This window comes from Ambystoma mexicanum, chromosome 8, assembly GCF_040938575.1.
Source record: "Ambystoma mexicanum isolate Mex_15411 chromosome 8, UKY_AmexF1_1, whole genome shotgun sequence".
NCBI lineage: Eukaryota > Metazoa > Chordata > Amphibia > Caudata > Ambystomatidae > Ambystoma > Ambystoma mexicanum.
Genome location: NC_090929.1, coordinates 747,254,286 through 747,280,731, shown reverse-complemented (window position 1 = coordinate 747,280,731; position 26,446 = coordinate 747,254,286).

Sequence of the window (26,446 nt, the reverse complement as noted above, 5' to 3'; positions counted from 1 at the left end):
CTCTGAAAACTGTGTTTTTAGTTGCGGTTACTTCCGCTCGCAGAGTGAGTGAGTTACAGGCACTTTCAGTTAAGCCACCCTTCACTGTATTTCACAAGGACAGGGTTGTCCTTAGAGTTCGTCCTTCTTTTCTTCTGAAGGTAGTGACGGAATTTCATTTGGCCCAGAAGGTTGTTCTTCTGGCATTCTATCCTCCTCCGCATCCTGGTAAGGAAGAGGAGAGGCTCCATAGGCTTGATCCTGGGAGAGCTTTAAGCTTTTATGTTTCACGCATGTCCCGGGCCAGAGTGGACGATCAACTCTTTATTGGTTACGCTGGAAAGCGTTTGGGGCAAGCTGTGACGAAACAGACTTTGTCTCGCTGGATTATTTTGGCCATCTCGGAGTGCTACCGCTTGGCGGGTAAGGACCCACCGGCTGGCTTGCGGGCCCATTCTACCAGGGGTATGGCTGCGTCTACTGCCCTGCAGAGGGGTGTTCCTATTCGCAACATCTGTGATGCAGCCACCTGGGCTTCAGTACATACACTTGTACGTCACTATTCCCTCGATTCCATCCGTGCACAGGATCTGGCCTTTGGCAAGGCGGTCCTTTGCTCTGCTATTTGATTGGCTATTCTAAATTTTGATTCTAAATTCTTTCACTCCTCCTTGCTCTGGTACTGCTTTGGGAGTCTGTCATAGATATGGAATACGTCGGAGGACCCAATCCCCTCGAAGAACAAGTTACTTTCTTACCTGGTAACGTTCTTTCGATGGGATGGTCCGACGACGTATTCCATATCGCTCCCGCCCTGCCTTCCCCGCTGCAGAATTTCTTTTGCGATTGCAGCTTACGTTCCGCAAGGCTTTGTGTCTGACTGGCAGTTGACTAGTGTCACACGTTCTGGGGGAAAAAACTACAACTGAGGCTACGGGCGTCGTGCGTCCTACTTATCACATCGGATGACGTCGGACGTCGGAGGAGGCCCTCGACGACGGCGCATCAACGTCATCGACGCAGGACGCAGACGCCGAAAAAAGTTTCCAAAGCAGCACAGCTGTGGTGATTACATGTCATAGATATGGAATACGTCGTCAGACCATCCCATCGAAAGAACGTTACCAGGTAAGAAAGTAACTTGTTCATCTTTTCTCTACTGTTCCTTCTCATAACCCACCGCCAACTCCGGGTACTGCTCGCTAGTCTATGCACAGCATGTGATTCTAAGCAGATTAACAAACATCAGAAGACAATGCATTACTTACCGTAAAAGCATTTCTGATGGTTGTATCTGCTTAGATTCACATGCGCCCACCCTTCCTCCCCGCTTGGATGGAAGTAACATAGACTTCCTTTTATATCTCTTTTCTGTACTCACTCGTGTCTAGAAGGCTCCCTCAGGGCAGAAAAAATACAAACAGAGGGACCTCGACGCGTGAGGGATTGTGGGTACAACGCACGTCACTATAGGGATAGTGTTTCAGACACGCCTTGTCGACGTCCCCTTTTCGACTACGAAAAACAAAATGCAATACTCCGCAGTGACCACTGGATGTCGGACCTATGCACAGCATGTGAATCTAAGCAGATACAACCATCAGAAATTCAGAAATGCTTTTACGGTAAGTAATGCATTGATATATATATATATATATATATATATATATATATATATATATATATATATATATATATATATATATATATATATATATATATATATATATATATATATATATATATATATATATATATATATATATATATTCTATTTGTATTATACAGTAAGAATTACCACCCAAATGTAAGCATGTCTATTTTATACCTTTACTAACAACTATGATGTATACCATTTAATTAACATTGTGCCAGTCTGTTAACTTAATCTAACAAGATGAAACTCTAAATTATCGAAATCATTAACTTTGTAAAATAAGACAACTATAATATAACTAAGCAATGTCATCTGTCACCGCCACAATCCCCTATCCATGTCATTCAATATGCCACAAATTCATTGTAAACCCTGCCATATTAAACATTTCATCTACTCTTTCTATATGAAGCAAAATGTGATGGTGCAGTTATAGTTAAGGCCCAAACGAAGGCCTTGTACTAGAATTCAAAATTATTAGGCGCCTCACTCCAAGACAAGCACCATTTAACAAAAGATCCATTAAAGCCATGGTTTTGTCAGAACCACCTTCAATTGATAACAGTGGGCCTCATTACAATTGTGCCAGTCCGGAAACAACAGGTTTGCCTGCTGGAGCCGCTGTGCCCGACAGGGCAGAGTCTGCCGGACACAGCGGCCACGGTAGGCAAGCTGTCACGGAACCACTGGCACCATTATTAATGGTGCCTGTGCTTTCGTGATCTCCACTCCCATGGAGTCCAACAGAATTACTGGCGCCCGACTTTGTGGCAGCCGGGGTTGTAATACCCTGGTGTTACCGGGAAGTCAGGCACCAGTAATTCTTTACGGTTGCCGCCGGACCCGTAATGAGGCCCATTGTCTGTGTGTAGTGTTTGTGGTCAATTCAGCCACTTGCATTCGTAATAAGCAGACTTTGTACAATAGTCAAGGCCCAGAATTTATAATTAAGAATGTTATCAACTAAGCTGTGTGTTAAGGGAAGACTCAGTAATCATCGTAGCACATTTTAGTGCTTATCAGGCTTGCTTTTGTGTACCCAAAAGAAGACCTTGTGTATACTCAATGGAGAATACATTTTTTACTGTCTCTATGTCCCTCACCTCCAGGCTTGGAAAGTAAAAGAGAACTGGGGCAGTAAAAAAACAACTGGAATTGTATCGAACAATTAGTAGCGTTGCTGTGCCCTCCAAAAGCAGCCCCCATTAGTCATTGGTAAGTAGTGTAAGACAAACCAGTAAATTAGGTTATGCACTGCCAGTAGAGAAGCAGTTCTGTAATCTGCAGGTGGATGCATGTTATTTCACAGCATTTTATAGCACAGCAGGAAAGCTACAGCGGCAATCCAACATTAGGAGTGGCTACATCATAGATTGACGCACAGAGTATCTCTGCAGGAAACGCATGGCCGCAAAGTGGGTTGAACATGGACAACCCAATGGTATTTAATAATGGAATGGATAGGTTTGTACAACAGCAATACGTTGCGTCTGTGGTATAAGGCACAAGAAGATTGCACGGCCCCCAGTTCTACACCTAGGCAAGAGGCAAGCCTGTAAAACATTTGGCGTGAGATACAGAGCATCACACTGAGAGAAATGCTAAATGACAATCTGCTCTGTGCTCCGACGTTATGCAGCTCCATTGGCACTACAACATACATGCCAACACGTACGTGGGAGGGAGATTTCCACAGGGAAATCGGGAGATGCACATTTCCCCATTGGGCTGAATTGGGGCTATGTCCTGTATCCGCGCTGCAGCGCGTGGGGAGACAGAACCCGGATGGCTTTGTCAGTAGGCCGCAGTGGCGCAGCTCCGGTGGGAGCGAAATAAGACACATACATGCCAACCCTCCCGATTTAGGCGGGAGACTCACGATTTTTCAGCGAAAAATCAGGCTATTTTTCACTGTCTCCCGCCTGGAATAGCTGTAGCCCCAATGCATTCCTATGGGGAAATGTTGGTCTCCCGATTTTCCTTTGCACATCTCCCTCCCAGCTGTGTCTGAATGTTGGCATGTATGAAGACACGCCACACTCCGTTCGTTTCTTAGCCCGGAACTGCCTCCCGTCCGCGGGGGCGGGGCTTTTATTGGGACGCCCTGCGTCACCGTGTTGCGGGACGCAGGGCGGATACAACAGGGGCTATAGTTATTTTAGACGGGAGACCGTGAAAAATAGCAATATTTTTCACCGAAAAATCGGGAGTCTCCCGCCTAAATCTGGAGGGTTGGCATGTATGCGTATAAATCAAAGTTGATAAAAAAAACAAATGGAAAGAATCAAGACAATTCGAGGCAGGTACATGAAGCATAATAAGCCCCAGGGACGTAATTTAAATCATAGAAACATCAAATATATACCATCGTCAGTGGGTGCGCTGCTACAGTGAAATTTCACCTTCAGTGTTCTAGCTCACTCCACCAATCCTGTCAAGCTGCAGCCTTTGACATCCTCCCTCAATCTCTCCCATTGTTTAACAAGATTTGGCGGCAATTACATTTTGTTCGTTCATCTAACAGTCATATACATCGTCGTGGCGCCATCTCAGACGAGAGCGGAATCCATCGGTTGTCATGTGAATCCAGTACGCGTGCGTGCACCGTGATGTTATCCGGAAAGGAGTGTACAACACGGTATGATGACACGGGGCCTTGAAGAAATAGTTAATAAATTTGTGAGTCGAACAGTGGGGGGGGGGGCTTTTATTGTTCACGTGGCTCTGGGACAATATAATACATTTTAAAAAGCCTCAACACTAGGAACAAATGCAAAGTGATAAATCGTGAATCAAGTAGTTTCGGTTCACATAATCGGACTATACTACCATCTCCGTCACACATTCCCTAAACCACGAGCAGGCCTGCAGGGGGTTCCTGTCAATTCTCGTCCCCGCCCCTGCCCCCCCCCGTTAGAAAATTCTTCAGGGCTGCAAGTTTTAAGAGTATTACTTGGATTCTCGTTCTTGGTTCTTGGACCATCCTTTTTAACTTCACTGAATGCCTTCCTCTTTATTACATTCTCTTACAGTAGTCAGGATAGATCTTTATTAGATTACCACGCCATAGAAGAGGCCCTGATCTTCTGGTCTTTTATAGAATGGATTCCCTTAAGGAAGTTTTGGTAAGGAGATGACCATCTTTCCAGACCCGAATACCATATCAGTGTCATTTCTATGCAAAATATCACTTCCTAGACGGTCTGATATCACTTGATTTGTCCAATCAATTTGGTTGTCATGGATTCATGCGACTCAGGGACCCCAAGAAGGCTTCCGGCAATATCCCCTTCCAGGTCTGATTTCCTTCCAACCTCAGTCATCCCTCCTCCTAGCGATTAAACCTTACCCGTCAAGTCTGTCAGGGTAACCTTACTTTCTTCGTCATTTGCCACCTTTTTCAGCAGTGTGTACATGTCAAAGGCTAGGGGCTTCTTGTTTTGTGTTACCATCTGTGGGTCCATCAGGGTCTTTCTTAGGGTTTTGGGATGTGTGATTGTCAGGTGTGTCAATCCTCTTCTTGCTGGTTATTCTAGTAGAGTTACATTATATTCAGAAGGAATACCAGGTCATAATAATTCATCCCAATGATAGGCCAGGGTGCTTGGCAGGAGTTGATTGTGCAAGCTGCTGCCCTTCAGTGGGCATACCGGAATTCTCCTTAAACATCATACTGGAAATATTGGAGAGGTGACATTACTTTCTCTCTCCACGCAAGATACCAAAAATTACAACATGGCCAATTGGCAATGAAGTTCTTTTTGGCATACTGGCTGGGCCAGAGAGAGAGAGGTGGCACCACAATGCAACCTCCTCTCATAGTACGAAAATGGGAAGTGTTGGTATGTTGTGCTTCAGAGTCTTAGGTGTAATGTCCATGTCTGGGGCTCGGAGACCTGACTCTGCTCCCTGCTGTAGCACACAGTGAGGTGTAGAAGCAGAGGGCCAAATGTCATAAGCTTAAACACCTGTGGTTTGTGTGTCTGTGACTGTGTTTGTGTGTGGGTTGGGGTTGTAACTGGGCTGGGGCCAGGGCAAAGAGGACATTATTTTCATGATGCTAGTTCCATAAATTAAATATAATGATGACCTGTTTTGTGGCCACAGGCATAATAGACATGTACTTTATAGTGGCAGTGTTAGCATATTTTGCTGGGAGAGTTTTCGTGAACGTTTTGTACTGGTGCAAAAGGTGCATTTAATGTCGCCCTGAATTACAAAAGTCGATGAGAAGTGCTGCACATCTGTTCAATCATCAATACGTGTATTTGAAGACATTCTTAAAACTTCTATCACAAATTACTTTCAACACTATAAAATCTGTTCAGTGTACAAACCCATCCATGAAAAACGGTGTTTTTTTATGCGTGCGTTTGAAGAGATGTGTATGCTATGATCGAGTCATGATTTTAATGCAAGTTTAGCTTTAAGGTATTCGCAAACTAAAAACATGTTTTTAGTGCCTTTATATTATCCGATCCAATCCTTAGCTTCCTCACTGCTTCGATCTTGATGGATTTAAAAGAAAGCGAGCAAGAGTGCACATTTTGTGTGCTTGACCTTCACCTAGCTAGTGCCGAGTCCGCATACTGATTTCTGTGGCTGATGGCTGATTTAAAGGAACATGCTTGCCTGCTATCCTTATGAGATACTGGTTGTTGGCTGGCCTGGAGCTCCTGGTCCAAAGCTATTGAAGCAAACCTCAATCGCAGAGCTTTAATATGTAAATTAAAATCATTGTTTATTGTGCTCCTTTTAAGAATGTGTCCAACTGGAGAAAGTTTTAGCGTGATGAAAAAGGAATAAATAATACGTTGAGCAACCTCTGTGTGCGGTTTGCAAACCGCTATGTTTGCATTGAATTAAACAATGGTTGTGAATTTGTATAATTCAGCTAGACAATATAATCCTAGCTTATGACTAGCTCCATTCTTTGCTAAAATAATAATGGCATTCATAGCATGTAGTAGATTACTCGGCCATTTTGCGTTGCGGTGTCCTTTAGGGCTGCTGACTGGTCGTTTTCCTGGCGTGTGGCATTGTTCACAAACTCAGCAAATACACTTCCAGAAAGACAGGCCCTTCCTAACGCTTAGGGCATGTGTTCGTAACTTGATAGTTGGGAATCGATGGCGGCCCATTTCTAGTTGCAAGTTGCTTCTTGGAAGTGTATGAATGTTGAATTGAACACACTATCAATCAAGAATATTCTTTTTGTTCCACAAAGCACGCCCACAGTAGCAGTAAGGATGAGTGTGACATCGGTCCTCTAGGTGATGAAGTGGAAACGAGAGCTGTTTTTTACTGGCTGAGTGTAGTGAACCACGGACCTGCTAAGTATGGAGATGCTCTCATTCACGTGATGTCTTTAAAGGAATGGTTCGGTCAAAAAATGTTATTGCCCCTACGGGTCGGCCATGTGTTTTTAAGCCTAAGTCGCTCGATTTTAGAAAAATTTCCTATGGACCTTACCCGGGTTTTCGTCCATTAAACGCACGCGAAAACAGGCATCGGGGCGCTGCCATTTTGTGATAATCCTATCATTTCCCCCATCGCCCTGGCTGACCTGCTTTTGCGGCACTAAATCATATCCCCCGCCCCTGAGCCTGACATTATCAAAACATTCATATTCCCCGCCTCTCTCCGTGATGTTTCTGTGCTGCGTAGGCAAACGTGCCCAGTCGTCTTCTACGCGACTTCACACAGAACCCGGAAACCACCACAGATCAGCTCACAACACAGCGCGCACAATTCGGAATATGAAACTGTACTTTAAAATCAAACAGCGACACGGTACATTCTTTAAAGTACATTTATTTGACATTAAATGTTTATAGAATATTCAGCAATTGCCAAATGAATTCCGAAAGTCATTTATTTTCTTTTATCTCTATCCGCAAATCCGTAAAAGTTTATCATGAGTCACGCGCTGTTCCTTTATGGTACACAGGGTGTTGGTTTTCGTTCAAAGAAGCACTTTGTCGCACGTTGAACCGCAAGGCTGTTCCATCAAGTAGGCACTAGGCCAGCGTAAAGGTTGATATGTTGCTTCTAGCCGCTAGTACCACGTAAGGGCATATGGGCCCTTGGCGATCGACCCATAAGATCATCAGAATGGTGCAGTTGTTTACATTAAGCTGCAGCTGGCGGTTAAAAAAACCATTTGCCGGTGTCTGAAACTGGTGGCAGTGGCAAAAGGGAAGGATATACCTGTTTTGAAAACATAAAATTAATGATTAGTCTCGCCAGCCGATCTTTATTAATATTATTCATTTTATTTATTACAGCCAAGCTGAAACTATTTGCTTTCAAGGATAGTGCAATGGAGTATGTTCGGCTCTAAAATCAATGCGAAAACTAACGAAATAAATCAAGGTTAGTACACAATGAGAAACGACTTTGTCTACATGCGTGTGGAATGTGGACCTGCATGCCCATGTGCCCGCTACAAGGACGATCCCACAAACGTTTTCAAAGCTCTTCATTCATTCATTTATTCATGCATCCATTCATTAATTCTTCATTCCGGTATAAAGCGTCTAAAGAGTTACTTACATTATATTTGCAATTTCCATTGTGTCTCTGCGTAATGCAGTCCGTAAATCCCACTGTGCTCTTGACAACGGTTTTTCGTATACTGAACTAACATGAAACTCGGTCTAGTTTCAGAATGTTCTGCCTTATCGTCTCTTACGTTATTGCACCCCCCACATCCCTTCAAATGAAGTTCTTTCTGCATGGTCCCTGTCTCTCAAGGTCAAAAAACAATAGAACCTTATACTGCCAGTGCGAGTGTGGGCCTCTTCAGGGCGCGAGCTGAAAATCAAAGCCGCTGACCTTCACTAGAAATTAGCATACATTCTTTCTTTGCAACATCCCGTAGTAAAGCCATCTGTGAGAACTTGAAGTTTCGAATCCATCTATGTAGTGCGCCTCAATGTGCAAATGCGAACTGGCTTCTCTCCCATCTGCAACGGCTCGCTTGGCGCGTTCTAAGGCCCCCAATTTTGTCCTCGTTGTCTGCGAGCTTTGAAGCCCTAAAGAACCATACCTATTGAGACTTTTATTTTTTTGGGGAAGGTCAGGGAAAGTATAAAGTACCTGAGGAGTTGAGTTGAAAGTGAGATTTGTTTGTTTTATTATTTGCAATACGCAAGCCTCCCCTCGGTTAACAGTGCCCAGCATTTAGAAGAGATTGCGAAAATTAGTTACATCAACAAAATATATACATAACATATAGACAAGGTCAGCAATATGAGGTGAATAGAGAGAATTCAAAGATGACACCCAGGTTGTTCGGCACCCAGGATGGTGAAGGTAGGGGTTAGGGTTAGCGTACTTTGTATGCACACTGTACAACAACATTTATTTACAAAAGACAATCGTATTACAATTATTTAAACTGGGATTTGTACTTCACAACCAGCTCTCCTTTGGGTGGACATGGCACAGTGGCAATGTTGGGTGGCAATGGATCAGTGCTCCGCACAGAAACGTTCAAAATTCCATATCTGTGCTTCTCTGATACAGCAACAATAAGGCTTTTGACAAAGTTGAACTCCATTTCCTCATAGACTGGTTTGATCACCCATTGCTTACTTCTTTTTGAGAAGGCCTTAGTGTAGCAAGGCATCCTTACATTACCCTTAGTCCTAGATTGTTCACGGCTGAGATTCTCGTTATGGGCCAAGACCGCTAGTAGAGTCTTATGTCTCATGCCCTGTATGCTGAAATGCAAGCGCTTTGGCCTGTACTTTAGGCACATATTGTGGAACACCTCCAAACCTCCTATGTGACAGAATTCTGTCAGTCCCCTCAAATCTCTTGATAGAGTTTTATCGAAAACAATCTTCTCAATGGCTTTCTGTGTCGGTGAAGATGGATTCAACCACTTCTTCCGTGCCTCCATCGGGGACAAAGGGCCATGTTCACATTGGTGGAAATGTAGGTTTTCTGACCAGCGGTGCACGTTGGTACAGTGGTGCATCAGTGACCGCCATTGTTCAAGTAGTATTTCCACTGACCCTTCACAAGTTTTGGAGATTTTCTTATTGATTGATTTAGCAAGATGCCATACGTCAAATTGATGTTTAATATGTGGGAACTGCTCTCTCATTGTCTTGGCAATTGAAACGTGTCTGTCCGTGGCTATGAGGTAGATGTGCATTCCCCTCGATTGCAGATATTCCACTGATTTTATAAATCCTAGTTTCTCCATGGCCACTGATGATGTACATTGTGTTACCTGCATGACCACCGAACTCAAAATTTTCTTACTATCCATGTCCTGAAAGTGGTAGGTGCAGTACTTGGCAGAAAATCCAGGGCTGTCGCACTGTCCATCGCCGGCTAGCCTGAATCGTTTGCCTTTGAATGTACTTGCTAGAGACAATTGTTAAATTTTCCAAGCATCACTAATTCCCAGAAACAGATAATCATGTTGGTATTTGTAGTACTGCGTTTTTGAAATGAAATGGAGTTCCACAAACTGAAAGAAAGACTTTAACTTTCTAAAACTGGAGCCACTAAAAAGTGATGCAGCTGCACACAGTAGATTGCCTGCTGGCAGTTTCCCCAGCATCGGTTGTGCAGACCATGAGAACGTATGATGTAATCTACACGCGGCATGTATTGTGACGTAACTGCCTTGTTTTTGATGAGTCACATGAATCAATGGCTTCCCACATACTTTCCCTCTGACGGAATGCCCACATTTCAGCATACTCATAATATCCATCAAACAACTGTCGAATACTATGTATTTGCCCTCTTTCATTAGACTGTCATCCTGCGTCAAAGTTCTTTCGGCCTGTGACGTTGAGGACATATCACCACATTTGAAAGAAATATTGCTGCTATCAAGTTCTGATGCGTCTGTGAATGCTGCTGCTGGTTCATTCTCGGAGTACATTGAATTCAAACCTAGCAGTACTTTTTGTCCACCAATACAGGTACCGGCAATAGATATTTTTCAAAAAATGGTACTGAGTGATTTAAAGAAGATGCATTTTCAAGCACCTAAAATAACTAATCTCAGCAGAGGTGAACTATCACAGATACGCAATTTGTTTAGTGATGACTCTATAGTCCTCCCTCCCGCTGACGAGGGCGGAGCAATGGTTATCCAAGACGCATTGCAATATAATTCAGAATGCTTACGACAACTCTCAGATGCTAACACGTATAAACTACTACCACGAGATCCTACACCAGAGATTAAAAGAAAATTAACAGAAATTCTAGACCAGGCAGTCGAATATGAATGGATCAGCACAAAAACGAGGTCCTACCTATCTACTCCATTTCCAGTAATGCCTCATCTATACACTTTGCCGAAGATCCACAAAAGCTTGATTAACCCGCCTGGAAGACCAATAGTGGCTGCCACGAGGAGTCTGTTACAACCACTTGGAACATATATAGACTTTTTTCTGCAACCGATCATTCAAACTACAAGCACGTATGTGAAAGACACGACGCATTTTCTTCAAATATTAGACACTATTTCTCTGACCTCTGAAGACATTTTATTAACAATTGATGTGTTCAGCCTTTATACAAGTATTCTGCACGATCTCGGACAACAAGCAGTGGAAGCCCTCTTACTCAGTACGACAGAGATTAGAGCCAATAAAGAATTCCTAATCATTCTGCTAGATTTTATCTCCAAGAACTCTTTTTTCAGCTATGACGGCAAATTTTACAACCAAATATCAAGAACAGCGATTGGAGCCACTATGGCACCCGTGTACGCCAATTGCTTCATGCATCTGTTTGAAACCACGTATGTATTATCCAACCCAAGATGGCAACACCAGTTGAAAACATGGATCAGGTATATAGATGACATTTTTGGCATATGGACAGGTAGTAAGCAGGACCTTCATGAGTTTCTGATATTCCTCAATGGAATCGACCAACGCATCCAGTTTACTATGGATATAGGCAATCCGAATGTCCACTATCTCGACGTGCAAACAGTTATCCAAGCAAACAGATTACCACTACGCTTTACACAAAACCGTTTTCATCCACCCAAGACTCTCCAGAATTTACCTTACGGACAAATGTTAAGGATCATAAAGATAGTTAGTGATCCAGAGGATTGTCGCTTACAATTGCAGAAATTACAGGAAAGATTACGAACAAGAGGATATCCTGAAAAAGATCTCGGAACTGCGTGTGACAAGACCAACATGCAAGAACGGCAGCAACTATTAGTGAAAAAACCTGCGAAAGATGGTCTTGAATTGGTCTTTGTAACCAAATATTCTATACAAAGCAAGCAGATCAAGGCTATAATACATAATAGATGGAACGTTCTCACCAGCGATGAATGTACTGCTGACCTGTTTCCTACCCCACCCATATTTGCGTATCAGAAGAGTAGCAATTTGCGGAATTTACTAGTTAACACCAAAGAGAAGACACCCGCAACGAGACCTGACAAATTCCCTGGAACGCATCCTTGTATGAGTTGTGGGAACTGTAACAACATTATCAAAGGAAGCACAGTTACACATCCACGAACTGGCAAAAGATTTACATTGAGACAACATGCTACATGTCTTTCAGAGAATGTAATTTATGTAATTAGGTGTCCCTGTGGGAAATATTACGTAGGAGAGACCTCACGTAAGATCCGTATTAGGATAAATGAGCATAAGTCCAATATCGGGAACAAGAACAGAATGTCACCATTGCTAGGCATTTCAGCGACAATGGACATGCGGTGAGCTAATTGAAGTTTTTGGTACTTGAAGTTCTGCCTCCCAAAGGTCAATCTCGAGACATTAAGCAATGGCGAGCACAGAAGGAGGCATTTTGGATTGACAAGCTCGACTCACTATCACTGAATGGGATAAATGAGGAATTCGACCTCAGCTGTTTCCTTTTATGCATGAGAAGTCACATTATGAATTTTTCGGGATTGAAAATGTGCAATGCTTTAGAAGGCACTATGACATTGAGTCTTTTTGTTTTTTTTGGAAATGCCATTGGTGGTATAGATTTGAATGTATTCACTTTCATGATGAGCTACATAGCCAACACAGTAAGGAAGGAACAGTACATACACTTTTTTGGAATCGTCCTGGTTATCCCCAGCACATTTCCAGTTGTTTCTGTCTAGTGTCTATCCTATTTCCTTTCCTCTTTTCCAGGTTGCTCCTACTCTTTCACCTTTGACTAAGGTTATCGATGAGTTGGAGCACGAGACAATCCATTCCTAACCTAGTCTGTCCTTTACCGGTCCCCCCTGTGGCTATCGGACTTAAGACATTCTAGGGTACCTGTCTATCAATTGATGAAGCACTGTCACTATACATTGCGGTTACGCGTTTTCTTTTTTCTGGTTTCTTATTTTTTATTTTATATTTTTTTACTTATTCCACATTTGGCTTGATAAGATTATGGTGCATTGTGTGAGCTAGTCTAGAATCACTTTAAAACTAACATTATGCACAACAATGCGGGAGACTTTACATTTATAACGTATACCAGTAGCCTTTCAATCATGGCCGCCGGAGAATCACGGCTCCTTACGTTGCCTTGGCAACCTCAGGTAAACACAGTAAAAGAACCATGCACACGAGGAGCACGCCTGTGTGGCGTCCTCAGTTGATTCATTTTCCTGCCGTTGTCAGGTAAGACGTCTCTCACTTTTAGACCCTGCCTAACTACTTTTGTAGACTTTTGAGCTCCGAGAATGGAATATGCTTTAAGCAAATTATTCACTGCGTTGCACGTCTTTCAGACAGAGTCTGCACGCGGTTAGGGACGCCTCTCAGGACCCATTATCCTGACGGGTTTGTCAAGATTCAAGCTTATGCTGTATTCACGGCAAGTTCAGTGCAGCTTAATTTACAAGATTACATTAATCTATAGAGAAAGAAATAGCTAATCACTTTCCATTTTGTCATTTTCTCTACCTTTTTCTTTTTTTTTTCTTTGCCATCTCTATTGGCGCCCCCAAATTGCTGTGATCCTACGATTTGCTAACAACCTTGCATATGTTACGGTTTCGCACGTATGTACTCTTTATTTTCTTACCACTGGTATGTGTTGATATCCATATGATTAATTATGGCTTGTGTCATCAAATTTGGATATTCAAACCTTTTTTTGTACATGGTGCACCTATACCCGGCATATTGAAAAATTTCAATTCTGATTATGTACATGCTGATGGCTTCGTTTACTTGTCGTTTCATGATTTATGAAAATTCACTTCATGAATGTTGTATTATCAACCAACTACTGTTGTTTATATGTTGTGTATTACATAATAGATTCGTTTGTTTATTTTTTTGACATTCGGATCCTATTAATTTGAGAATGAGCTGGCCCTGACGAAGGAATTTAGTTCCGAAATGCATTGGCCATTTTTTGAGCTCACCCTGCACATCTGCTTTTACTAGGATGTACAGTTGTTAAATATTAAACTAAGATTAAACAATCGCACTTTGCAACAAGTTAACGGTAGTTTGTGACTTTTTGACCGAATTATATTGAATATACACACCACGCTGTGGTGTTTGGGAGTGCAGCCCGCACCGCTGGCTTAACGGCCTTGGTCCATACCCCCTGTTTTCGTTGTGTGCCATTCCGCGGAGGCACCTTTCCAGCGGGTTTGCACCCCTCCTTTAATTCCATTGAATTTTGATCAACTACAAGGATTACTTAACAAGAGTGGGTGGTGCACGTTCACTATACGCAGCTGGTTCATTCTCTGTCATTTCAACATCTGCTACTTCAACATTGATGGGAGAACACAACAATGTCGACAGCTTTTTTTGGTGGCAATTTTTTGGCGGGTGTAGATTGTGTAAATTGATCTGCGACTACTTCAGAGCTATCTTCAATACATCCAGTATCATGTTGCGGTGGTGCGGTCGTACTGTAGCAATGGTCCTTTACAACTTTACTGGATTCTCCGGACACATTCATTTCATTTTCTGTACATTGGACATGAGCATCCCGAGTCTCAACATGCCGCGTCTGAATTAATAGTTCCTCCATAGCCTTCATAGTGTAAATGGTCTGGCAAGCAACATCTCTAATTCGCTTCACTGTCTGTGTATGTATAGTTCGTAGACCCACGGGTAACTAGTGGACAGATTGGAAAAGGGATGTTCAGTTTAAACACACGATAAAGTATAGTACAATTGACTTGGAAAAAACATAAAATAGTCCCCAGCACAAAAACATTTCTAAAGTTATGAACTGTTTGTAACTAACCTTATTTTTGTTTCTTTTCTTTGCAACTTTTTTGACTCGACCTTCAACATCTGCACGCTGTTGCTCCGATACGTATCCGCATGTCTCCCCTTCCTCTTGCGCTGCAACGACTATATTTTCTGTATCCGCATGGACAGCACGGAATGAGGCTCCATCGACTCCCTGAAACATAGTATTTTCATTACTGTGTATCAAAATATTGTTAGCATAAAACACACGTGAGGACGAACACACATGTACATCTCAATAGCCAAACATGATTTAAACATTGTGTGGAACAATCAAACGACAAGTATTTGAGCTCTGATGACCTAGTTCGATGGAGCTGTCAGTATCCATACCTCTGGCTCTGCATGGACTGCCACGAATGATTGTATTGAAGAGGAGGCATCAGCAACTCCCTGAAACACAGAACTTGCGTTAGTATGGTTTTCAATATTGTAAACATAACACACACTTGGGGTCGACGGCACAGGTACATATAAAGAGATAACCACAAATGTTGCATTGTCTAAAAGAATCAAGGAATATTTAAATAATATCAGATTTAATCAACTTATTTTTCAGATTTCTTTACATCTGCATCATCTAAATGGGATCTTGTGATTGTAGTGGAAGCTCCATCGTCTCCCTGAAACACAGTACTTGCGTTAATAGGGAAGAAAGTATAGCAAATGGAATCACGTTATATGATCACGCTCGATGGAGCTGTCGGTATCCATACCTCGTGCTGCTGAAGAATATCTAGGGCTGGTGTCAATGTGGTGCGCACTTCCGAAAGCTGTTCCTCCGATTCAAATCCGCATGGTCCCGCTTCCACCGGAATTACATGAATGTCAGGCTCTGCATCAAGTGCGTGGGTTGACGATTCAACAACTGCCTGAAACATAGTATTTGCATTAGTAAGGATTACAATATTGAAAACACAACACACGCTTGAGGTCGACCGCACAGGTACATTTCAACGGCTAACCACGAATGAAACATGGTGTAGAACAATCAAACGACAAGTTTTCCAGTCCTGCTGATCACGGTCGATTGAGCTGTCAGTATCCATACCTCGTGCTGCTGAAGAACATCTAGGGCTGTTGTCAATGTGGTGGACGCTTCAGCATCTCCCTGAAAGACAGTACTTCAGTACTTGCATTAGTATGGATAACACTAATTATAACTGAAAACAAACACCAGGGGACTACAACTAAGGTGTATATCAATTGGAAAGCGCTAACCAAACAATTGGTAAAATAATCACACAATACATACAAACTCTTACTTGACATGCATAAAACAAGTCTGTAGCGGAATAGCCAAGTATGATTACCTGATACGCGCTAGAAGTGGTGGATAACTGCGAGCACGTGACGGAAGTAGAATGTTCTTGCTTCAGATTAAAGGGATAGTCAAGAAGTTGTAAAGGTAAATTGTTTGATAATGAAAAGCCAACTTTTAAAATTGCCATGTAAGGAGACAGAATACTTGAGTAATGCGCAATATAGCACAGTTCCCTGTGCCCATATATAGATTTCGTTTGTGGGTTATGAAATCTAAAAATAATATATTGATTAATATCATTATTCAAAAAGCTATACACTCCTATCAATGTCGAAAGTATTACAAATTGGAAACAACACCTGAAATATCAATGAATCCATTCAGCTACCTACACACTACCGCAAGGCCTAAATCTAAAAACGGACACTTGACTCACCAGTGGCGGATTGCGGACGAATAGAGTGGGTATAGCGTTTGCGAGCAATTTTCGTGTCGATCGCCGTTTATTCTTCTTTGTTACCCAAGATGTGGTGTACATGTTCGAGGGAAAGTGCCGGCTGCAGATGCGGTGTCGATCACCCCTCTTGTCCTCAAAGACTTGTTGGGCTCTACTTTCCAGCTCATCCAGTGGATATCCGCAATGTCTGACCCATTCTCTTATTCGATCAACAGTTTTCGGGAATGCATGCATTGTAGTGCCTTCAGATTTAGCATGGGTCTTCGAAGGGCAACCGCTAATCGAACAGGCGGGCATTGTTGAAAATTCTGAAAAGTAAATATCAAGATTATTATAAAACCTTGATGAATAAAAATGTCATAAAAAAGTAAATGAAACATACCATGCTCAATGCAAGGTTTGTTTTGGTCGCCGGAACTATACCAGTTCATCATGCGCGGCTTAGTATTTGCATAAGTTACAGACATTTTTTAAATTATGTGACTAAACTCTGAACATGTGACTCGTTCCTTGGATGTTCTGTCTTGCACGAAAAGGAACCATGCTTACATTATAGACTGGACCCCCGAAGGATGCAATTCGATGACAATTGACACAGATGAAAATAAATAGATCTATTGATAGCATAACAATTGAAACTCAAGTCAATAGCAATGAGACCAATGACCATAGCTCTATTGGGTACTGTAATAGCAAATCGATTGAAATGTAAAAATGACCGAAATATGACTAGGATACATGGCCTTACCTTGACCAACAAACAGTTGGATTCAGCAGGCCGAGCAGTATGTTGCAGGAGAACAGGTAGATGGCCACAGGTAGCACACTGACGAGTTTGCTCGAAGCGGTCACAGAAAGCACAGTGACAAGCAGATTAGCATAGATCTCAGTGCTTCTCAGGGAGAAGGTTCAGGAGTTGACTTGCAAAGCACAAAGATGTTCTCATGAGACATATCAAGTGGTTTATAAAGTATTAGAAACAGGGGTGTGTTTGTGAATGAATGACGTGTGTATGTCGTGATATTATGTTTATTGCAGGGGGGCGGCCTGCCTCGGGGGAGGCCTGCCTGGAGACACTGGGTCTGAGCAGGCCATGTGAGCGATGGCCCCTGGGCGTGGGATACCTTTTGAAGTGTACATGCTGTTTGGCACCTTGGCCGTTCGCGGCCGTGACAGCCCCCCATGCCAGCGCTCATCCCCGGGTTGCGAACCGCCTTTGATAGAGGGGGGTAGGATGGATGGGCCTGGGGCGTGCAGATAAGGCACAGGAAGACTGCTGAATGGAGACACACTTATGTGGATTGCAGGGGGGCGGCCTGCCTCGGGGGAGGCCTGCCTGGAGACACGGGGTCTGAGTAGGCCATGTGAGCGATGGCCCCTGGGTGTGGGATACCTTTTGAAGTGTACATGCTGTTTGGCACCTTGGCCGTTTGCGCCTGTGACAGCCCCCCATGCCAGCGCTCATCCCCAGGTTGCGAACCACCTTTGATAGAGGAGGGTGGGATGGATGGGCCTGGGGCGTGCAGACAAGTGTGTGGGAGCGAGGGGCCATCAGGCCCCTCTCATCCTTTACTTCTCAGTAGAAACTCGTACCAAGTGCCTCCAGTAGTGGGTTCGCCCCTTGCCATTATGTGATGTTAACTTTGGATGACATTCGCATAGATGGGAACACTGAGCAGGACACGGGGCATCCATTTTTGTACCCCCTTTCCACTCCATCTTGGTGACCAGGCCTCTGTGCGATGGTACAGCGCGCAGAGCACATGGCCCATACCCTCGTTCCCACTCTGACTGGAAAACTCCAGAGGTATTTGTAACAGCTAATAAATGTAACACATCACTCTTCCTCTGAGATCACGGTCCTGCATGTGAACCAGCCTGAACCAAGCACATAGCTCGTTCATCCCCACAAACGTGTCCTTGCCCACGCACCCTCGCCAGTGGAAACTTACTGCCATTCTGACCCTGTGTCCCAGCAAGGTATTCTCTTCATGTGCCAGACCACTGACCACGCCATGATGCCCACCTAGCAGATCCCCAACTAACATTAGACCCCTACTGCAGTATATCGTTGCCTATCAATAACAAATGCCACATACCGGAGATTCTTGTGAGCACAGACCCACACTTCAAACAGTGTATTATAGTGGTCAAGACCCTTGACCTAAGGCTTGTATAATCCAATGTTAATTGATAGTATAGATATATGTGTGACTTTTATAGAGACATAACCAACTGAAAGACTTTGAACAAGTGTTATTTAGTGCATGCATTATTGATAATATATTATGTTAGCTTAGATAGTGACCACCCTGCTTCACAGTGACCTGAACTTCACCCATTCCGAGCACAGATGCCTGACGTCCATCCTTGAATGGAGACACACTTGATTCATTTAAAAAATCGAAACAACCGTTGTTAAAATATATGTGGTGTTTTATTTTGTATCTTATTTTGATGACACAAAAATACAAAACTTTACACATTGTACAGTTCAGGTTGCAGCACAGCGAGAGAAAATCCCCTGTACTGACCGCTGTCACTCGGGAACGTTTCTCTTATGGCACGAACGGCACAGGCGGGTATCACTGTTCGAACCCGGTGTCCAAGCCTCCCGTGAAGCCACCATTTAAAGGAACGATAGGCCACCAGCCTGTACCACCTGTGAAAAGGAATGAAACAAACTGTTTTTAAATGACCAAGATAAGTTTATTAAACGTTTGTTGTCAATGACAATTCTTGTAACTAATGGCATTCTGCTCGGACAAATGCTATCTAGAGACTGCACAATATTGAACGACTTTCGTGCGTTACAATGATATGTATATATGTAATTTTGGATATAGTAGAAGACCATGAAATAGGAGTGGCATGACAAGCAGAGTATACTTACTCGTTACTCGGATTACGAGGACAAACAGTTGCGCGAAGTTTGTGCATAAGCACCATCATTATCCTCAACACGCACCGTGTGAGGCAGGCTGCCCTGAAGTCTGGCAGCTCAGTGATGCATTGCGGTCGTGGCTCACCTTCCGAAATGTAGGCCACGCATCCCGAGTTTTCACAGCAGCAGCACTTCTCGTCCTCGGTTGGCATTAGCTCGCACCGATTGCATGTGCACCAGGTGGAAACACCGTCCATGCGACTAGGTCCAGACTCTTCAGCTGTTGATTCGTCCTCCCAACTGCCGTCCGAAGACCCATCGTTTTCGCGTGTTTCCCTTTCCAGTAGTTCCTCCTCGGTATACCCGGGCTCGTACATATAGGGCATTATTGTAGCCATTGTGTGTTAAACTAAAATAATTGATAGCGGTGGTACTGGTATCTGTTCACATGGGCTACAAGCAACGAAGGTAGCTGACCAGAGCACAGAAACGAGTCACAGAATACTCAAAGTAACACAGAGAGAGGAATGGAATCGAAAATCTGCTGCTGTGTGTTGTGAAACCGTCTGTTTATACTTATTGAGGAAAGAGGCGTCCTGCCATTTCCATGGCGACACGTCATTAGCTGAAGCGCAGTGAATGTTGACACGAGACGTGCTTTGGCGTTGTGAAATGGGCAGTACGGGTCTGCTGATGACAGGTTCAGGGGCGGGGGATATGATTTAGTGCCGCAAAAGCAGGTCAGCCAGGGCGATGGGGGAAATGATAGGATTATCACAAAATGGCAGCGCCCTGATGCCTGTTTTCGCGTGCGTTTAATGGACGAAAACTCGGGTAAGGTCCATAGGAAATTTTTCTAAAATCGAGCGACTTAGGCTTAAAAACACATGGCCGACCCGTAGGGGCAATAACATTTTTTGACCGAACCATTCCTTTGAGGTTCTTACAAAGTGCTGTGGATGTGCCACGTCAGTAAATGGCTTTCTTTGCTTGGATTAAGTGCACTCTGGGAAAGTCCACAAACTATGCCCCTGACTGCTAAACTATTGGTAAAGATGCCCTATCTAAGATAACTTTATTCTGCCGATATCTTTAAGAGCTCAGCGCTGGCTAGTGGATCCAAGTATATGATATGATATGATAGGTTATTTATAACACGTTTAATACCCAGAGGTTTCTAAGCGCAGATCCGGGGATGAAACCTGTGGTGGTCTGTGTCGTCTTGCTTCCAAGGCGAGCATGTTGCACCTGAGCTATCCTCCCGAGTATGAGTCACAAACCTTTTCCAGGATATGAGGATTTTTTTTTTTAACCATTTTTATCAGTTTAACAATTATGACTTACAGACTCTTGTAACATTACATAACAATGTACAGCCGATTGTGCCTGTTTAACCCCCAATCCTCCAACTTCCCCTGCCCATAACCCAGCCTATTCAACATAATTATTCTGTCACTCTACATCTCACTGTCTTATGCATGCACCTTACGATCAGTCTGCTGATTGTGACTGGGAGACACTGGCTCAATTCCTGCACCATATAATTCCAGGAATCCAAGTCTACATTTTGTACTTCCTGGCCGCGGCGGGCCGCTTCTTGCCACAGTGTGGTTTTGGCTAGCATCCATTTTTTAAGGTCGCTCCACCACAGACATACCCTCGGGCCCGTGCATGCTTTCCAACCCATTGCTATTCAACTTTTCACCAGGATGAATGCCGGGTCTTTCAACTTACTAACATGTCTCGCCTGTTTCTGGCACGTGAAAATGCCAAGCAGACACGCTGCAGGGGAACCTGTATCAAGTAATCTTTCCGCTTTGGCCAACACCTGAGCTAACCCCTCCCAATAATGTCGGGTCATCGTGCAAGCCCAGAAGATATGCATTAGGTCCGTGGTAATTGCTCTGCATTTTGGGCAGGCCTTTTCCGTTGCCTTACTAAACTTGGCAATTTATTTCTTTTTTTTTAGGGTTAAGTACGCCCTATGAGTGTCATACAACTGAATCATCTGGAGCTTTGCGTTTCTAGATACCATTTTGTGATATGCTATTACCTGACCCCAGGCTGCATCTGTGAGTTGCTCCTCTTCCCAACTGCGCCTGGTTTGTCCAAGCATATCTCCATGCCGTGACACTAGTAGCTTGTATATTCTTGACACTGTATGTCCAACCTCTGATATATCGTATAGTGTTTCTATGATCTCCTCCTCTTGTAGAGTCCCATCTGAGCCTGCCCATCTCCGCTGCACTCCCCTAAGGAGCGCAGCATGTGTAATGTGTTGCCCTACTTGTATGCCTATTTCTGAGCTGAGTGTACTAAAGTCCAATGGTCTACCCTCTCGTAACAGATCTGCCACCGTCACCACCCCCATTGGTTCCCAATACTTCCTCACATTTAATCTGAGTTGTGAATCATCTCCTCTGAGTGTCACCAATGGGACCTGGGGGGTGGGGAGGAAGTAGGGCGGTTCCCTCTCTCGGAAGCATCACGTCCTCTGCAATATCACTCTGCCTAACGTCAGAAGCGGCGAAGGTCCAGGGACATGCAGCACCATAGATCATATCACCTCCTACATGAAGAATGGGGTGCATAGTCGCTGTAGCAACAATTTGTCTTGGGTCCGCTATCCGACAGCCAATTTGTGATGAATTGCAGTTGGCACGCCAAAGAATGTGCTTCGAATTGAGGCGCTTTAATACCACCTTGGTCAGATGGCCTCTGCAACTTCTTCAGTGCCATCCGACATCTCGAGTTGTGCCATAAGAAACTATGATATATAGCGTCCAGTCTCTTAAAGAAGCTTTTGGGTATATTGTATTGGACATTAGTCAAGCAATGGAGGAGCTTCCTGTGCACCATCTTCAACACTGCTGCTCTACCCATCAGCAAGAGCAGCAGTTTGGCCCAGAAGGCCATTGATTGTTGCATTTTGTCCACCACCCTCACCGTGTTCTGCAGGTGTTACGTTTTAGGGTCATGATAAATGTTCACATGCAGTTATCTGAATGTGGACACCTCCCACTTAATTGGCAGCGCAGGCAATGAACTTAAGACCCTCTTCTTCCTGTATCCTGCTAGAGGGAATTGGCACAATTTCTGTGCATTAATTGTGATGTCAGATAGGTCTGCATATCGCTCCAACACATCTAGAGTATATTGGAGGTTAGTTTCATGATGCTGCAAATATAAAAGCTTATCATCCGCAATTAAATTCGGGATACAATAAAATTGTGACATTAAATTATATGTATATCTACTGTATGCCTGCGTCTCCATATTCCTTCCTGAGGTACACCGCTAACGACTCTAGGGCCAGTATAAATAGCATAGGAGACCATGGGCAGCTCTTTCTAGTGCCTTTCTCCAGCAGCCATTGGTCTGAGACATAGGTGCCTGTTTTGACCCTTGCTATTGGGCTGCAATATAGCAATTGTACCCACTGCATATATGTTGGCCCAGTGCCAACGTTTTTTAGGGCCGCTAGTAACCATGGCCATCTGACCGAGTCAAATGCTTTTACTGCGTCTAGCGAGGCCACAGAATATTGGCGTGGACTGGCATGAGTATGGTCGATTGACATGATGCAGCCTCCTAAGATTACATGCAATAGTCCTGTATGGAACATATCCTGACTGGTTCGGATGTAGACGTTTAGATATTTCCGGCTTGAGCCTGTTGGCCAATAGGGCAGTAAGTATCTGCCCGTCTTGATTAAGCAGTGATGGCGGCCTGTTCCACAATCGGTGTCGGGCATGTTGGGCTTCAGTAATGTGACGATAATGGACTCTCTTAGCAACATTGGTAGTATGCCTGTGCCTAGGGCTTCGTCCAGCATTGCTAATAACGGTGGAGCGGCATCTGCTATGAATTCCTTATAGAATTCACTTGGCAATCCATCTGCACCTGTGGCTTTACCAGCCAGAAACCCTCTTATGGTGGATTCTAGCTCCTCAATAGTTATGGGAGCCTCGAGCCTACCCGCTGCCTCTAATTTGGGGAGATCTATCTGTGCCAAAGCTTCATCTATTTCTGTCAATCGGTTTTCTGACGTCTCTGCATACAGTTCCCTACATTAATCATAAAAGTGCATGATTATGCTTTATTGCGTCACACAGGCCTCACCACTTCCCCCAGTAATCTCATGGATTGTATCTCGTTTAGACTCACTTTTGTATAGCCAGGCCAGCAAGCGTCCCGGCTGGTTTACTTCTTCGTGCTGTCTTTCTACATGTTTCTTGTAGCTCAGGTTACCTAGTCTCTCCCAATGTCCCAAACAATCTTGATGCCGATGGGTAACCTCCCAAGCCTGCTCCTTTGTAATGTCTTCCGAGCCCTCCAGAGCCTCCAATCTATCTTCGGCTGTGCTCAAATCTTTCTATGGTGGCTTGCACACCCTTGGTTGTGGCTATCGCCGTCCCTCTAATCACTACTCTGAAAGCTTCCCACAGTGTGTCCGCTGAAGCTACGCTCCTCATGTTTCTAAAATAATCTTTCCCTCCCTTTCTTAAGTGTTCCCAAAACACGATGTGTTTAAGGGATGCACTTCTAAGCTTCCAGGTTGGAATGCATGTTCTTGGAGGGGAATATTTCCATGTAACCACTAAGTGGTTGTGGTCTGATAATACTCTGGCTCTGTATTCTGCCGTTTTAAATTCAACTTATGTCTCTTCACCTGTGAAGACAGTCTATTGTGGTATGTAGGTTTATGGGGGCGGTGTAATGGGAGTATTCCCAGTCTTGCAGATTTAGGGTTCTCCATATGTCGGACAATTGCAATGCTCGCAGCAGTGTATTAAAGGCTTTGGCCGCAGGGCTCTGGTGTGCCAATTTATCTGACCCATCAAGGCCTGGGCACAGTGTGCTATTAAAGTCTCCGCCCCATACCAACGTACTGTCTCTATTCGTGCCCACTTGAGGGTACAAGGAGCGGAAGTAGGCAGCCGTGTCGTGGTTTGGTGCATATGTATTAATGACACATAGCTTTGTTTCACCAGTCCCTGCGCTATAATCATTCTGCCCTCTGCATCTTTAATGACTTTGAATGGAACTGACAGCGCCACCCATATCAAGACCCCGCTCACAAATGCAGAACATGGTAAACCCAGGTTAGTACCACTCAATTTTCTAGCTAGAGTAGTTTGTCTCTCTCCTGTCCGGTGCATTTCTTGAAGTGCTGTCTATTTTCTGGCGTCTCAAATATGTCATGATCCTATTAAGTTTAATAGAATAGTTTTGTGGGATGTCAGGGGGCTGAATAGTTATAAGATCTCCCATCCCAAATAAGTGTCCTCACTTTTCTGGACAGTCAGATGCACATACCATATATTACTTTTGTGGGGATCTATAGGCTTACACCCGCTAACTAGCCCAACTCCCATTCCTCCCGCCACCCCCATAATTGGCCAGCTCAAAACATTGTGCTCGGGCACCTCTGCTTCTCACCCGCACCAGTTGTGCTCTGGCGTCTGGAGTGCAGCAGGCGGATACTCAACAACTAGTATCCGTGAACAAATTCTCGCTTTGGTGAAGGATGCTGCTCTGCAGTACGTTCCCTGTCGGGACACCGCTGCCGGCTCCTGCAATTTGCAAAGTGTTAGTGCCCAAGTTATCTACAAAAGGTCATGTCTTCATGCAGTCAGCAACAGTGTTCGGCCGCATCTTTACAGATCCCTGTGCACTTTACTGCGTGTGTCTACCTCTGCTATTGTCTGGTTGGCAAGTTTTCAGTGTCCATCCATTTGTGCGCATCCTCAGGGATATCAAAGACAATGAATCTGCCTTTGTGTATTACTTTCAGTCTTGCTGGGTATAGAAACATGTAATTCAAGTTTGCTACTTGTAGCCATCTTTTGACGGACGTGAAGTTCATCCTCTGTCGGTGCACTTGCAAAGTGTTGTCCGGGTATGCAGTAATGTTGGCTAATGCCTGCTGTATAGTGCCACCTTTCCGGAAGTGCTCAAGAACTTTTTCCCTATCTTCATAATTTTGAATCCGGGCTATTATGGGCTGCGGTAGAGCACCTGGTGGTGGTTTCCTCATCGAGGATCTGTGTGCTCTTTTGACTGTAAAGCCCTGAGTGAGAGTACCCAGACCAACTTCTTGTAGCAACATGCTTTCAATAAAGTTAGTGGGGTTCATGCCCTCTTCCTGATGATCCTTACATTATTACGTCTGGCTCGTCCCTCTGTGTCTTCGACTCTTCCATCCAGGTTCCGCACTGGTTGCTGCAGGATTGTTACGTCCCTTGAGGTGTCCACTAGGCCGGCTGTGCGTTCTGCGAGCATCCGAACATCTTGTCTCAGGAGGTTTACATCCAGGCTGATGGCATCCATTTTATATTGCAGCGCAATCCTCAAGGCAGCTATGCCTTCCAAGACCTGCTGGTCTCCTTTAGCCTTGTTCAGTTCCCCATGTGGGTCTGAGATCCCAGGTGTGGTATTCTCTGCCAAGTTTGTTGGTTTGGTAAGTGTCCAGTGTAGGTTGATTGGTCTTGCTCTTTTGGGACTTGGGTGCCATAAGTGATGTAACCGATATCGGTAAATTGATCTTTTACTTCCGTGCTCGCCTCTAGTTCATTCCCCTGAACGGCCACAGATGATGTGTGGAGGTTGTTTACAATGTCCTGGGGTAATAGCCTGGCTGTCAGGCACTGCTGCAGCTCAGCGTCGTAGGGTGTCGCTATCAATGCCAACTGTGATGGTAGTTCGATGTTACTCCGCAGAAGGCATCCATTTATGCCACTGGGTATTATACCCTCCTTGTTGCTTAGTGTGGGATACACCGGGCCAGTTGTCCATTTATTACTGGACCTACAAGTGCTCATATGCCCTCTGAGGCGTGTATCAGTCCTAGTCGTCTCCTACGGGGTCAGTTTGTGCCTGCAGGAGGCTGGCAACAGCCGGTAACCGCCGTTGGTGCCGCTTTCACGAGTGTCTCCATGGCCGATGTCTCCTTGCT